Below are 12,407 nucleotides of genomic sequence, written 5' to 3'. Positions count from 1 at the left end.
TCTTCCCCATCCCCCTCTCACCTCAGATGCGTGTGACAGCTTTTTTCTAAAATTACTGATTGCATCCCAGCACCATTTGCTTCTTGATATGCCAGTCATTCTTCTTTTTGTGGATTTCACTCCCCCAACCCTAATGAAAATCCATCTGATGCAATTTCTGCATGAGAAATTATTTACTGGCTTTTGCATGCCACAGCCTGTTACAATTTCATCTTGTATCATTTAGGCACACTGTTCCCTGGCATGTTTTGGCATTACTGCCAATGCTGAGCATACCTATCATTAAGAAAGAAAACTGAGGTAAAGCTTAGATGCAGTGAGCTGCAGCCTTGGATGCTACTCACAATACAGAGGAGTGCTCAGACACCTGAGCCCGCTCCACAAACTTTCAGACAGAGGTTAAGAGAGCAAGCAGGGTTTTTTTCCCCCGTTTTTCTTTTTTCAGGCATCCAGCCATGAAAATCTGTGAGTTTTGCAAAAGAAATATTTGACATAGACCATTATACCTAAATGATAGCAAGCAGCTAAACGTCATAATCCATGCTCGAATACTGCTTTGAAACTGACTTTGTGAGAGAAACATAGCCAGCTTCAGACCTGGTTGTAATCCTGTTGAGGTCAACGCAGATATATCACAGATGAATTTAGCCTTAGGTTGCCCTAGGCAAGGGCAGTGATGATCTCCTGCAAACTGAGCTTGACATATATGAATTCAAGTCAGGACCTTATATTCATCATCCCCTACTGCTGTCAACAAGAGTTGCATTCACTGCAATTACGTGTGTCTTCTAGCAGAACTGTGGCTAAAACTCAGGATAAGGCAATGATCTTCAGCTCCACTTAAGCCCATGACATGGCCTAAGTCACCTTCAGGAGTTTCCAGAAATGTGTGTAGGGGGAAGGGTGGTCTGCTGTCAGCCAGCCTGGGAGCCCACACTGACTCAAAGAGGATTTTATGGAGCTTAATGGAATGCACATCTGGGTGCACTGTGATGAACTGTAACCTACTTGAAAAATGAACGCACCCTAAAAAAGTGAAAAAAATGGAAAACAGCAAGCGTTGCAGGCTGAAAGCTAGCAGAGATTAAATACTTTTATTAATAAAAAATTGGTCCTTCTGGAGAGGAACCCTTCATCATTCATTTTACTTTGTTCTACCTAAATTATGTTAAGCAAATCTCTCAGAGTACTGCTCATTTCTGTAGTAGAGCAAATTAAAAAAAAGGACTTTTTTCTTTTAATGGTCTGTCAAAGGGTAATGCAAGAGTCTCTCAGTTACAGTAAAAAGCAAAATGGAGATTTAGGATATTCCCCTTTCACTATCTGGTTTTCTAAAGAGAATTCCACAGGACGTTGCCTCAGTCCAAGTCAGTTTTGTAGACAATGTAATATGTCTTAATACACTGTTCGGGGATTGAGAAAATTTAGCCTTAGCTTCTTTTGTTTTCTATGGTTACTGTTGTACAGAAGAAAGACTTAAACTGTAAATAATGTATATTTAATAAAAAGAGACTTTTTGTATGATTTTGTGTGGAAGACAAATGCCTCCTGCCGTGTTTTTATTTTATCTTATAGATGAATGGACATTAAAGAAAGTGGTGATTATGGGAAAACTAATTTCCAGGATTTACATGTTAACTCTAAGCCAAAAGATCTCACTGGATGTTAATAAAAGCTGAAGTATCTTCAACTTAAGATTTATTGATTTCAGCTATTGCTAAAAGTTATTGTCATAGGACATTTGATCATCACCCACATCCCTGACATAAGTCATTAATGCAGGTTTGTGACACCTCCCTGGAGCATAAAAAAAGCACAGATGTGTAAGGGGTTAAAAGTCACATCTGGAGCCGTGGTTTAGTTCTGGTTAGAAAAATGTGTGGGCATAGCTCCATAGCCTTCCAGGTACTCATGCACATACACTCTCCCCAGCCTGCCACATGCGTCCTGCTGCATCCATGTGCCCATGCGTGCAAGAAACACACTGAGCAATTTGCACTCACACACTGCCACCATCACACCCATCCCCAGGGTGTGAAACTGGAGCTGGCTCACTCTCAGGGTTCTGCCTTGGCATCAGGCTTTCAGTCTCACTACTTATTTATCACATAGAAACTAAGCACACAGATCGCTTACTCACCTTTGGAAGTCACAGCCTTCAATACCATCACCATGAACCAGTAAACACTGGTTTAAAGGTAGAAAAACAGCAAATCCTAATTAACTACAATGAGGATTTTTTTCAAGAGCTTTACAGGCTTGAATTTGTTACAGTCTCCATCCTAAGTTTTCAATACTTACACATTTTATGTTTCAATCAGTCAGATTTCTATATTAGAGATGAGCTCATTATCTTAGGAACTTCTCAAAGAATATTATTATTTATTTTATTCCACCACGCTTCGTTTCTGGGTGGACTACTGTAATGCTGTAACATGATGGAAAGCACAGCAATGGTAGCAGAGTAACAGAGTCCCAGGCTGCAGCAAGTGAGGATATGCCCAAGTGCAACAGCTGTGGGCACAGAAACAAAGGAAAGAATCTGCTTATCCTTGGAAGGCCTCAGGTACTCAGGGATCCCCAGCAAAATACCCTTGCCTCCACTGCCAGTCCTTAAATGAGGTCTGGGAAGGGGTGGATCCTGGCTCCACCCCTTCTGGTCACTCAGGTGCATTGCATGCACCTGAGCTCCCCTGGGTTGGCCCTGCCTTCCCACCAGGTGCTCAATCACTGCTTCAAGCCATGACTTAGCATTTCTGCTACAACTGCTGACCAGAAAATGAGGGGTTAACAACTGTTTGCAGTCCTGCATGAAGCTGTGCTGTCAGTATAGCTTTGCAGTACAAATGTTGGTGTTCTGCTACAGTCCATCTCACAGGATGCTACAACCTACTAAAGGTGTCCCAGTCTACAGCCAGCCATGCAACACACTTAGGCACAACAGCCATCCTACCCAGCAGCACCCTCCTGGTGTCCTACTGCTCCTGATGGGAGTGAGAGGAGAGGCTTATAGAGCTCATGATTTGCAGAAACTGTCTCAGGAAAAAAAAAGACAAGAAAGACCAATACTGTAGAGTCCTAGAATCAGCATGGCTAGTACAGTGGGAACAGCAACTTTACAAAGCCGATTCCTACAGTTTTAGTTGTAATCCAGCCCTTGGAAATTAACTTTGCATGGTTTATAGCCTAGAAGTGTCAGTGTGACTTGATTTCTTTTTCTGAAAGAAGCAGCTTTCTTTTTTGACACCTTTGTTGGCTTCTTTAGTCCTCCCACATACCCATGCCTTTTTTCCCCAAACTCTCACAATGAACTGAAGACTTTATTTAGGAGATCACCTTAAACAATTGCACTGACTTAATGGAAATGCATGTATCTAGTTGATGGTCTGATAGAACATTGTTAATTGCAGTTTATGGATAGTTAGCATGTCTAAGAGAGAACACAATACAATACCATTGTCATCAGCCTCCCTTGCACCTGCTGTCTTTCTTTCATGCAGAAAGAAAAAAACAAAAAACAAAAAAAACCACACATCTCCCTCACAGCAGCTAAGTGAGTATCAAATTGTAAGGAGAGGAGGCAGCAGATACAGTTGCTCTAAACCAATTTGATATTACCCAAGAAAGGTAGCAGTCACAATCCAGTAATAAAGAAGGAATTTGCTTACCCCTTTCCAAGGCTCCATGCTTACCAAACACTCTAAAGGACTCAATCTCCAAGCAGAAAGAGTTCCCTTACAGCTGCCAGCCCTTAAATGAGGTTAGGGAGGGGGGGTGAGCCCTGGGTCACACCAGTGAATTGCTTGCACCTGTGCTCCCAGGGCCGGCTACACCCCCTCACCAGGTGCTCAATCACTGGCTCAGGCCGTGCCCTAATGGTTCCTATACACAAGTGCTTTATGTTAAAGTTTCGTTGCTTCATCCAAAGCCCCTATGCAAAATGTACATAGGCAAACGCCATTAAGTAAAAACTGCTGAGAAAAATGCAGGAGAGCCTTGCTGTAGGTAGCTCTGGTATTTGCTTGCTTTTTCCCCATAGCATGAGTACTAGGCTGCTGCAGTCAATGCTTATTTTTCTACACCTGTTAGCCCAGCAAGAAGTCATAAAAAGCAACTGCACAAGGTCATGTTGTTCCTGCAGCCCTTTCACGCCAATGATGTCTGTATTTAACTCTTCTTAAGACTACTGCTCTCTCATTCTCAAAACCTAAGTTAAACAGCCTTTGCCTCAATTTGAGCCCATCACATCTTGTCCAGTTCCCAAGGGAACAGAAAGAACAGCATGGTCCCCTGCTGTCATGCAGCAGCCTTTCTTCTCTAACAGCTAACATACCCCTCCAGCTCCACCACACTCTTCAGTTCTCATCTTTTTCAGACACTCCAACCCCACTTCCCTTACAGCTTTTCTTGCACGCCATGTTTTTAACCCTATACAATCACAGAAGGTAGTCAGATAAGAACTTTTTCTTAGAATTTTGCCCTCTGCGGTGTCAATCTGCAGGACTGTTTTTCCTTCTCTACATTTATTTTACTCCCTGCACTCTTTCCTAACGAAACATCACCAAAGTGATGCAGTGCTGGGGGCCAAGCCTTACTGCGAACCATGCCCCAGCAGCAAGGAACCAACACTATGATTTAGAGTTCACTGCAAACAGCTCACGTGGATATTTTGTGTTACATATTTTGCAGTAATATGAAGAGTGATAGACGGGACAGATCAGGAAATGAGCTAGATCTGATGGAAAGAGCATGCATTCAAAATGAATGATCAGTGTAGGAAAGGTAACAAGTTCCTGTACAGCAAATGAAGGATTCAGCATGAAATTGTTCAGCTTCAATAGACTAAACTAACGATCTGCTTGCAAGCTGATTCAGTTAAAGTGAGGCATTTTTCCTCAATGAACAACTGGGCACTTCAGCAGAATACTGGACTTTGGGTAGGAATACAACTGATAGCAAACAAATGAAACATATGATGGATGTTTTACTTCCATATGGACATTGGTGCTAGGCGGTGACCTTAGGAGCTGGTGCCTCCCTGACCAGACAACTGCTGGAGATGGACTGACTAATTTGTTTCCTTACTGACTGTTGAGGAACTTGCTATATATATTATATATATATTTAATTCTGGATCCCACCATTGGTCCTGGCTAGGACCTACTGTTCTTTATGGTCACCCCTCACCTGAATTTTGTGGAGGAGTGAAACCACCAGGAACAGTTTCCCTAATGATTTCCCTCAGTCATTTTAAACTATGGTAAACAGTCACACTGGGAGGCAGGAGCATGAGACTCTTCTGCTCCAGGGCAAATCTGAACCCATACACATGCGCTGTCTTCCATGGATAGGATTTACAGATTTACTTGAGCCTTATGCAAAAGTTCTACAAGTAAGATTTTACATATATCTGTTAAAAAAAATCCCATTACACACCAGGTGTAACCAAGGATGAGGCTGTGCCTTACAGGCAGTTCCTCTGGTTGTGCATAGAACCATAGAATCTAACCATAGGTTAGAAAAGACATTAAAATCATCCCATCCAACCACCAACCCACCCCTACCATGCCCACAAACCATGTCCCCAGGTGGCACATCTAAGAGAGAAGAGAGGTTTTCTGTATATATACATATATACACATATATATTTATATACATTTGTTTGCAAATACACATACATGTTTATACACACATATGTGTTTTTATATATGTATATGCATATATATATATACATATATATATATAAATACACAAACATATATTTATATTTATATGCCCATGTCTGGCTTAGGTTTCTATTTCTTATGCAGTGAAACCCCTTTGATCCCTATTTCCATGGAATAAGGTTTCTTCCTACACAGTAGGAGAACCAGGGTTTGATAAGGCAAAAAAAAAAAAAAAAAAAAGCGATGCAATGCTTCCTGCTTCTCACCCAATGCAATGTTTAAAATCCCAAATCCACCTTGCTGACTGGCACTAAATACCTATAAATCCAGTGCATTTGGGACCGTGACCCATGTGCTGTGCTGCTGATTCCAGGTACAAGGATGTGAAAGGAAAGTCTGACTCTGGTGGGCTGTTTTGGTGAAACCTGGGATTGTAAGTGCAAAAAGAAATTGAGAACTCTTCTTATGATGGCAATAACGAGGCTAATTAGTGAAGGCGTTATAATCCACCAATATGTGCAGGTGACAAAAGGCCACAAATTGGGCAATATATAAATATTATGTTCAAAATGAAAAATAAATAAGAAGGCTCAACTAGATTTGCTTCAGCCGCTCTTTCTCCAGATCCACCCGTATCTACCCAGTAATGATCAGTTTGGGAGAACTCCTGTGGAAACCACACATTACCATGCACTTCCCTGCATGGGAAACATTCACAGAAGCACTGTGTATATGTACTAAGGAAGTGGTTTCTATACCTGGAGCCATATTCAAAGTGGATTTTCTAAGTAAGGATTATGTTTCAGGCCCAGCCTATCGATGCATTAATGTAAACTAATCAGCAAAGGGTTTTGTTCCCTGGTAGGGAATTAATTAGATTTAAATGCACGTTGGACTTGGTAGAGATCTCATAAAACACCAAAATCTATTCAAAAGACTGGTGACTGACTGAATATTTCTGAGATTTTATGCATATGGGACCCAAACCTCCGTGACGTCAGCTCATCTACTGACACTGACAACCTTGTGCCAAACACTTGTCAGTGTTTGCTTGTCTCCTAATAGAACTTCTGTTGCTGAATGTCTTTTGGTCCTTTCATTCAGTCTATGACAGGAAAACATCTCTAGAGAAATACTGTGAACAGCTAACTTGTGGGCTGGTAAAATGCAAAGATGCAGCAGGCTTGCCCTTGGCTCCAGACATATACGAAAACTACGCTGCAGATGCTGTGGTACAGGATCCAGAAATAGGATAAAAAAGAAATGTTCAGCCTCAAGGACTTGGATCAGAACAACTTCCATCGGTATTCAGAGGTGTCTAAATTTAAAGTTTCAGTATGACATTAATTTAAACAGCTTGGTTACAATAGATGGTGAGAATCACACAAATGTATCACTTGTTTCCAAAGGCTTTTGGATGCTCAGCACCACCAAAAAGCCTGATGCTGAATATGCAAAAGCATCAATGTAGTTATCAGTGCTACTCTTTGCAGTTTAGTGACATTAAGCATAATTAGAAAACAATTGGCTTTCCTGTATAGAAGCTCATACTACGCATGCATTTTGAAAGTGGAGATCTCCTATTCATGCTCTCTCACTGCTTCTTTCTCATGAGAATTATTGATGTACCTGACTAAGAGACCAAACAAACTCACACCATTTGTAGCCTCATAATTACAGTGACAGGACTAGAAAGGTCTTATGTCTACTGAAAAGTTGATGGGGTACCTCTGCTTGTCAAACATGGATAGAAGAGCCAGCACAGAGCCCATCTAATTGTTAAATAGAATTCAGTGTCTTTCTAAGGTAAGACACTGACCTTCTCTTCTTGGCAAGTTTAAGACAAGAACATGAGGTTGAAATCTATCCTGACTGTTCGACCAGGATGTGACTCAGCTTCAGACAGAGGCACATAATCTAGAGGTTCAGTTCCCATCCTTTGCAATACTTGACACAAACACACAGTTGACAAACAGAGGACTTTTGAGAGACTAGTCTCCTTCTGGAGTTGAAGACTGAGTTGAGGTAGTATGTCCCAAACCATCTACAAAGGCTCCAGATGCCAATATTTAACAAGCCAGATTTCACCCTTAGCTCAATTGTCAGCACATAAATGTAACTAAGTGTCACAATTTGCATGGTGAATTCCAACACAATTTAAAGCTTTACAGTAAGGGCAAGGAGCAAAAGCCAAATAATGAAAAAAATGATTTTCTGTAACATCAAAGCCTGAAGCATGAAGTTTCTTACTATTATCTCAAGAATGCAGTACATTCTTCCGTGGAAAAAGCTGAGAGGAAAGGAAAACAAGGTGCTGCTGAGCATCTGCACCTTATGGACAAAGAAACACATTTCAAGGGAGAACTGCCAGAAGGCAGATTTCTCTGAGGCACATTGCTAAGGCTTAAAGAGACAGTGAAGGAAAAGAAATCAACATAGTTAAAAAATAGTGAGCAGTTGGATTTTACAGCTAATGTTCACCTGATACAGGCTGCAGCTATTGACATGCAGGTGGAACAGTGAAGCTGACTGCTTGTCGAAAGACACACCTGGGCTTTCAGGACTGGCTGACATTTCAGCTCTAAGCTGTCCCCTGCCTTCCTCCCCACTGCACCAGATCACTACGCATGCGCTTCAGGAGCCTTTGGGCAGTTCATCAGTACCTGAGTCAAAGTCCCTCAGTAATCAGCAGGAATTTTTCCAATGGCTGCAACAGGTCACAGGTCTCTTCTCAATCTGAGGCAGCTCTCCTTTCCCCAGCTGTATTGCTCCTGTGGCTTTCCCATTATTAGGCAGAAACAGTCCAACAGTCCAGCTCAGCTCTTCCAGCATCTTCATGTTTTCACAGCTTCCTCCCATTCAAAGTACTTGAAAATTACTTTTCTAGAAACAGTGTGTTTGAGTTTTACATATTTATATTTGCATTCTTTATATTTACACTTATTTTTAGATATAAATAACCTCTCTTGCTAAATTGATGCCTCCACTTTCTCTGCCCAATGAAAAGGTCTTTCCTCCAGTTTGCACTACAGACCAAGCTATTCAGAAAAAAAACAAATTGCGCCACAATAAATTCCTTTACAGTTCAATGGAATTATGATAGCAAAGAATTACCTACTTACCTTTCACCTCATTAGCATCTTTATGGGACAGTTAACTAATGCAAGGTGTGGGCCAAATTCACCAGTAACTATTAAGGACTAGATCACCTTGAGAGCTCTGCATTTACATCATTAAAATCCCGATGAAATTTAATGCGACTCAGAAACAAATCAAGCCCAAAATTTCCCCTGATTAAAGCTGAGCTGTGCTTTGCAGCCTTCTGCCAAAGTTCTAGCTGAAATAAAACAACATAAAATAATAAATGATTTTCCACCTCCCGCATTTACGTATCCCTGGGGACCTGGGAGAAACCCAGTTCATTGGTTTTTTTCTTGTTTTGTTTTGCTTTTCTCTTTCCCCTAAGTCCCTAAAGCATTAATTAACTGCTTATATTTTTCTCCACCAAATAATAGATAGTGACACACTTTGGTAACCCAGCTAGGGCATTTATCCTAGAACTAGCATCCCTTGTTATTAATACACAGCTTCCTTGGGATTACAGTTACTCTATTACCTCCCAAACCATTACCAGTGTCTCAGCAGAAATTTCCCCCAGACTATTTCTTAGCTCATCCATAGATTTTGGGTTGTTTTTTTTTTGAAAACTGTCACTTTTTCAGCTTTTATGTAGTTTTCAGTCTTTGCGGAATGGTAGCCAGGTGTCCTTTGAAGGCTGAGAGCTTCCCTGCATCGTAACACCCGTGTATTCCTACCATCATCCTCCAGGGACACATTCAGTTCTCTCTGCTGAATTCTGCAGTTAATTTTTTACGTTTTTTTTTCTTTATCTATTCAATCTGTGCTCAAGGCTCAACTAAACCTAACTAAGGTCTCATTATCTGTCTCTTTCCCACTCCTCTCTCTCCATCTAGCCATTCACCTCTCTACAAGAAGGTGGCTCTAAATCTTACACGGCATTTAAGGGCTTATTGTAGGAGGTTAAATTAGATTACTTCATCTCTCTTCAGGATATGAATTCTATGAATTTAGGAAGAGGTAAATCTTTAGCATAACTGCTGCAATCTGTTCTGAGCTGACTCACTGTGAGAGTTGGGCAAAACAGGTCCTCACTCCAGCACAGGCTGAAGCAGGTAGGCATACTGTCCCAGTTTCAAGGAGCAGAACACTGGATCCTTTACAACTAAGGGTCTGTGTGGAGCTTCATTCACAGAAAGATTCTCACTGGTGTAACTGTGTTTGAAACAATAAGGTGTTATTGTCCCTGTTCATTGCAGAGGAGTTGGACCAGGTGACCTTAAAGGGTCCCTTCCAACTCAAAAGATTCTATGATTACAAAATGGGAATACAGATTTGGGTCACCAAGTCTGGCTGTGAGGTTTCATGAATTAGTGTTTCTCAAATGGCCTTCCAGGAAAAGGTTTGTAGAAAACAAATGCAAATTCAGGCAATAATGAGAATTCTGGAGAGAGTTTCTAATGGAAAAAAATGTTGATTTATTTGCATATAAACAATTTGTGGGAACATGCAGCAATGTGAAGATTTTGTAAACACTTTCATGAGTAAATTATTCAAAATCTTCTACACGGTATGAAGTCTGTCGTATTTATAAGGCTAGAAAAGGCTGCTCAGATGTACTGTATTATGTGGCAAAAAAGTAAAGGTGAAATTGTTTACCACTATGTGAAAGAAAACAAAAAAGGTTCGACCTTCTCAAAAACACTGTGCATTTGCTTCAGGATAAATTATCAAAAATGTTATTCAGGTGTTCATTTGGGATGAAAAGGTGCTTTGCAATGCTGGGCTTTCCAAGGGGCACAAATGCATAATTTTGCCAATTACTCTGGAACAGTGCTAGCAGGATTTCTCTCTTACATTAAGGCATGCTGTTTGCCTCCATCTACAGCCCCGAGGTCCCTTGTGGTAGAGCTGCTAGGAAAATAGTAAGTCATATCTATGAAAAAATGCATAAATTCCATATTCATAAACATGCACACCTGATATTTGTCTCTCCTTTTTTTGTTTTTCAGCCACAATAAATCTCTCCAGCCCAGCCTTTGTTGTAGAAAGGAGTAACAGGCTGTGGAACACATAACTTATGAGACTTCTGTAGTGCAGACGCAGCGTGAGAAAAGTCTTTGTAAGGTACCTTAAAAGCCTTTCAGCATTGCAGTACAGAGCTCTGAAGAAAGCGTGGGGACTGGGTCAACAGGAGCAGCAGTGTTTTTCTGCATTGCCCTTAATACAAGGGACCTGAAGCAGCAAAGTGGAACACTGCCTTTCCTGCAGTGGGCTCTCCTGGCAGCCGTTGTCATACCCCGACATATTTCACTGTGGGATGGCTGTGATCTCTTCAAATGGCAGCACGATGCATGCAGGGGAGGTGCTGCTTCTTCAGCATTGATTTCCACCAGCATCAACAGTCTTAATTTAATGCTCTTTTGCTGTCACCATTCTCTGAAGATACCCCTTCTGCTTCTGTTGCATCATTCTGTGTGCAGTGTTTTGCTTCAGAGGCTGATGGGGATGACTTGAGCAGGAGAGGAAGAAGCAGAACTGTAAGGAGGGGGAGCTTCAGGTGAGGTCTCATTTTCCAGATGAACTTTCCCCCATGCTTTCAGAGACCCAGAGCCTGTCATTCAAGAGATATAACAGCATCTCTGTATTGGAACGGTACAATAAAAAGTCAAATTTTCCAAGGATAAAGGACCCTGTTCCTTCATTCTGAGCAGTCGGCCTTTTGTATTCAGAAGAAAACAGAATATCTGCACGCAAAACCTATGCCTCCTAATAGAACCGCCATGGTTTCACCTGCACCTGCTGCAAGCAACTCCAAGCTTAGCACAGCTATGTGCAGCAAGCAGGGGATTCCTGAGAAGGGGTCCCTGTTGGGGGTGGTAGGAAAAGATCTGCCCACATCATACCATCGCGGCACACAAGAGCAGGATTTATTACATGACAAAATCCAGGAATGTACTGCATATTCTCAAGCGCCATCTACCGGTATTTTACCTGGAAGCTGTCTATATGCATACAGTCACCCTTTATCTTGAATTAAGCCCTAAATTAAGAAAAGAGTAGGTTGTGAGTGACATGCCAAAAGTTCTGTAGTTATGTGCGATCCTCTCTGAAAAATGAGAATGGGAGGGAAGAGATTCATTTCTTTAGCACTGCTGCAATGGTGCATACAGGGAAAGGCATTCAACCTGCACCTGGTCACCTAAACACATCAGACACATGCAAAGGTTTAGACTGGGTGTCCATCAGTGGTCACCCTCACTCAACTCTGAAGCTTCTGCGGTCACCAGATAATACCTATGGCATTCACCAATTAGGGTGAATTTTTAATCATTTTTTTTTATTCCTATGAGTTTCAACTATGCATTCACGTACAAAAGAGGAAGAGGGATCCTTCCTCCCCCCACCGATTCAAAGGTGCTGCTAGAATTGTCTACAGGAAAAGCTTCAGTCAGGTTATCATTAGATGAGCACGGATAATAGACATGAGCCAGCAGTGTGCGCTGGCAGCCCAAAAGGCCAACTATGATCTGGGCTGCATTAAAAGAGGAGTGTCCAGCAGGGAGAGGGAGGTGATTGTACCACTCTGCTCGGCTCTTGTGAGGCCCCATCTGGAGCACTGTGTCCAGGCCTGGGGCCCCCAGTACAAGAAAGATGCGGAGC

General features: G+C 41.7%; 1 protein-coding gene across 48 annotated transcripts in view; it reads right to left on the bottom strand.

Annotated features, from left to right (window-relative positions):
* The window catches only part of LOC110399220, a 585,449-nt gene that overhangs the window by 32,873 nt on the left and 540,169 nt on the right, over window positions 1-12,407 (bottom strand). For 45 of the 48 annotated variants that reach the window (XR_002438981.1, XR_002438982.1, XR_002438989.1 and 42 more), the window contains one exon: window positions 10,199-11,358. The exons of 2 other annotated variants lie outside the window; for them this stretch is intronic. The gene's annotated coding sequence lies outside the window, so the exon portion shown is untranslated. Of the gene's footprint in view, window positions 1-10,198; window positions 11,359-12,407 lie in introns of those variants that run through there. One more of the 48 variants, XR_002439015.1, reaches the window with a different exon arrangement.

Source organism: Numida meleagris, chromosome 5 (assembly GCF_002078875.1).
Source record: "Numida meleagris isolate 19003 breed g44 Domestic line chromosome 5, NumMel1.0, whole genome shotgun sequence".
Lineage (NCBI taxonomy): Eukaryota > Metazoa > Chordata > Aves > Galliformes > Numididae > Numida > Numida meleagris.
This window is presented reverse-complemented; position numbering and strand designations above follow the sequence as displayed.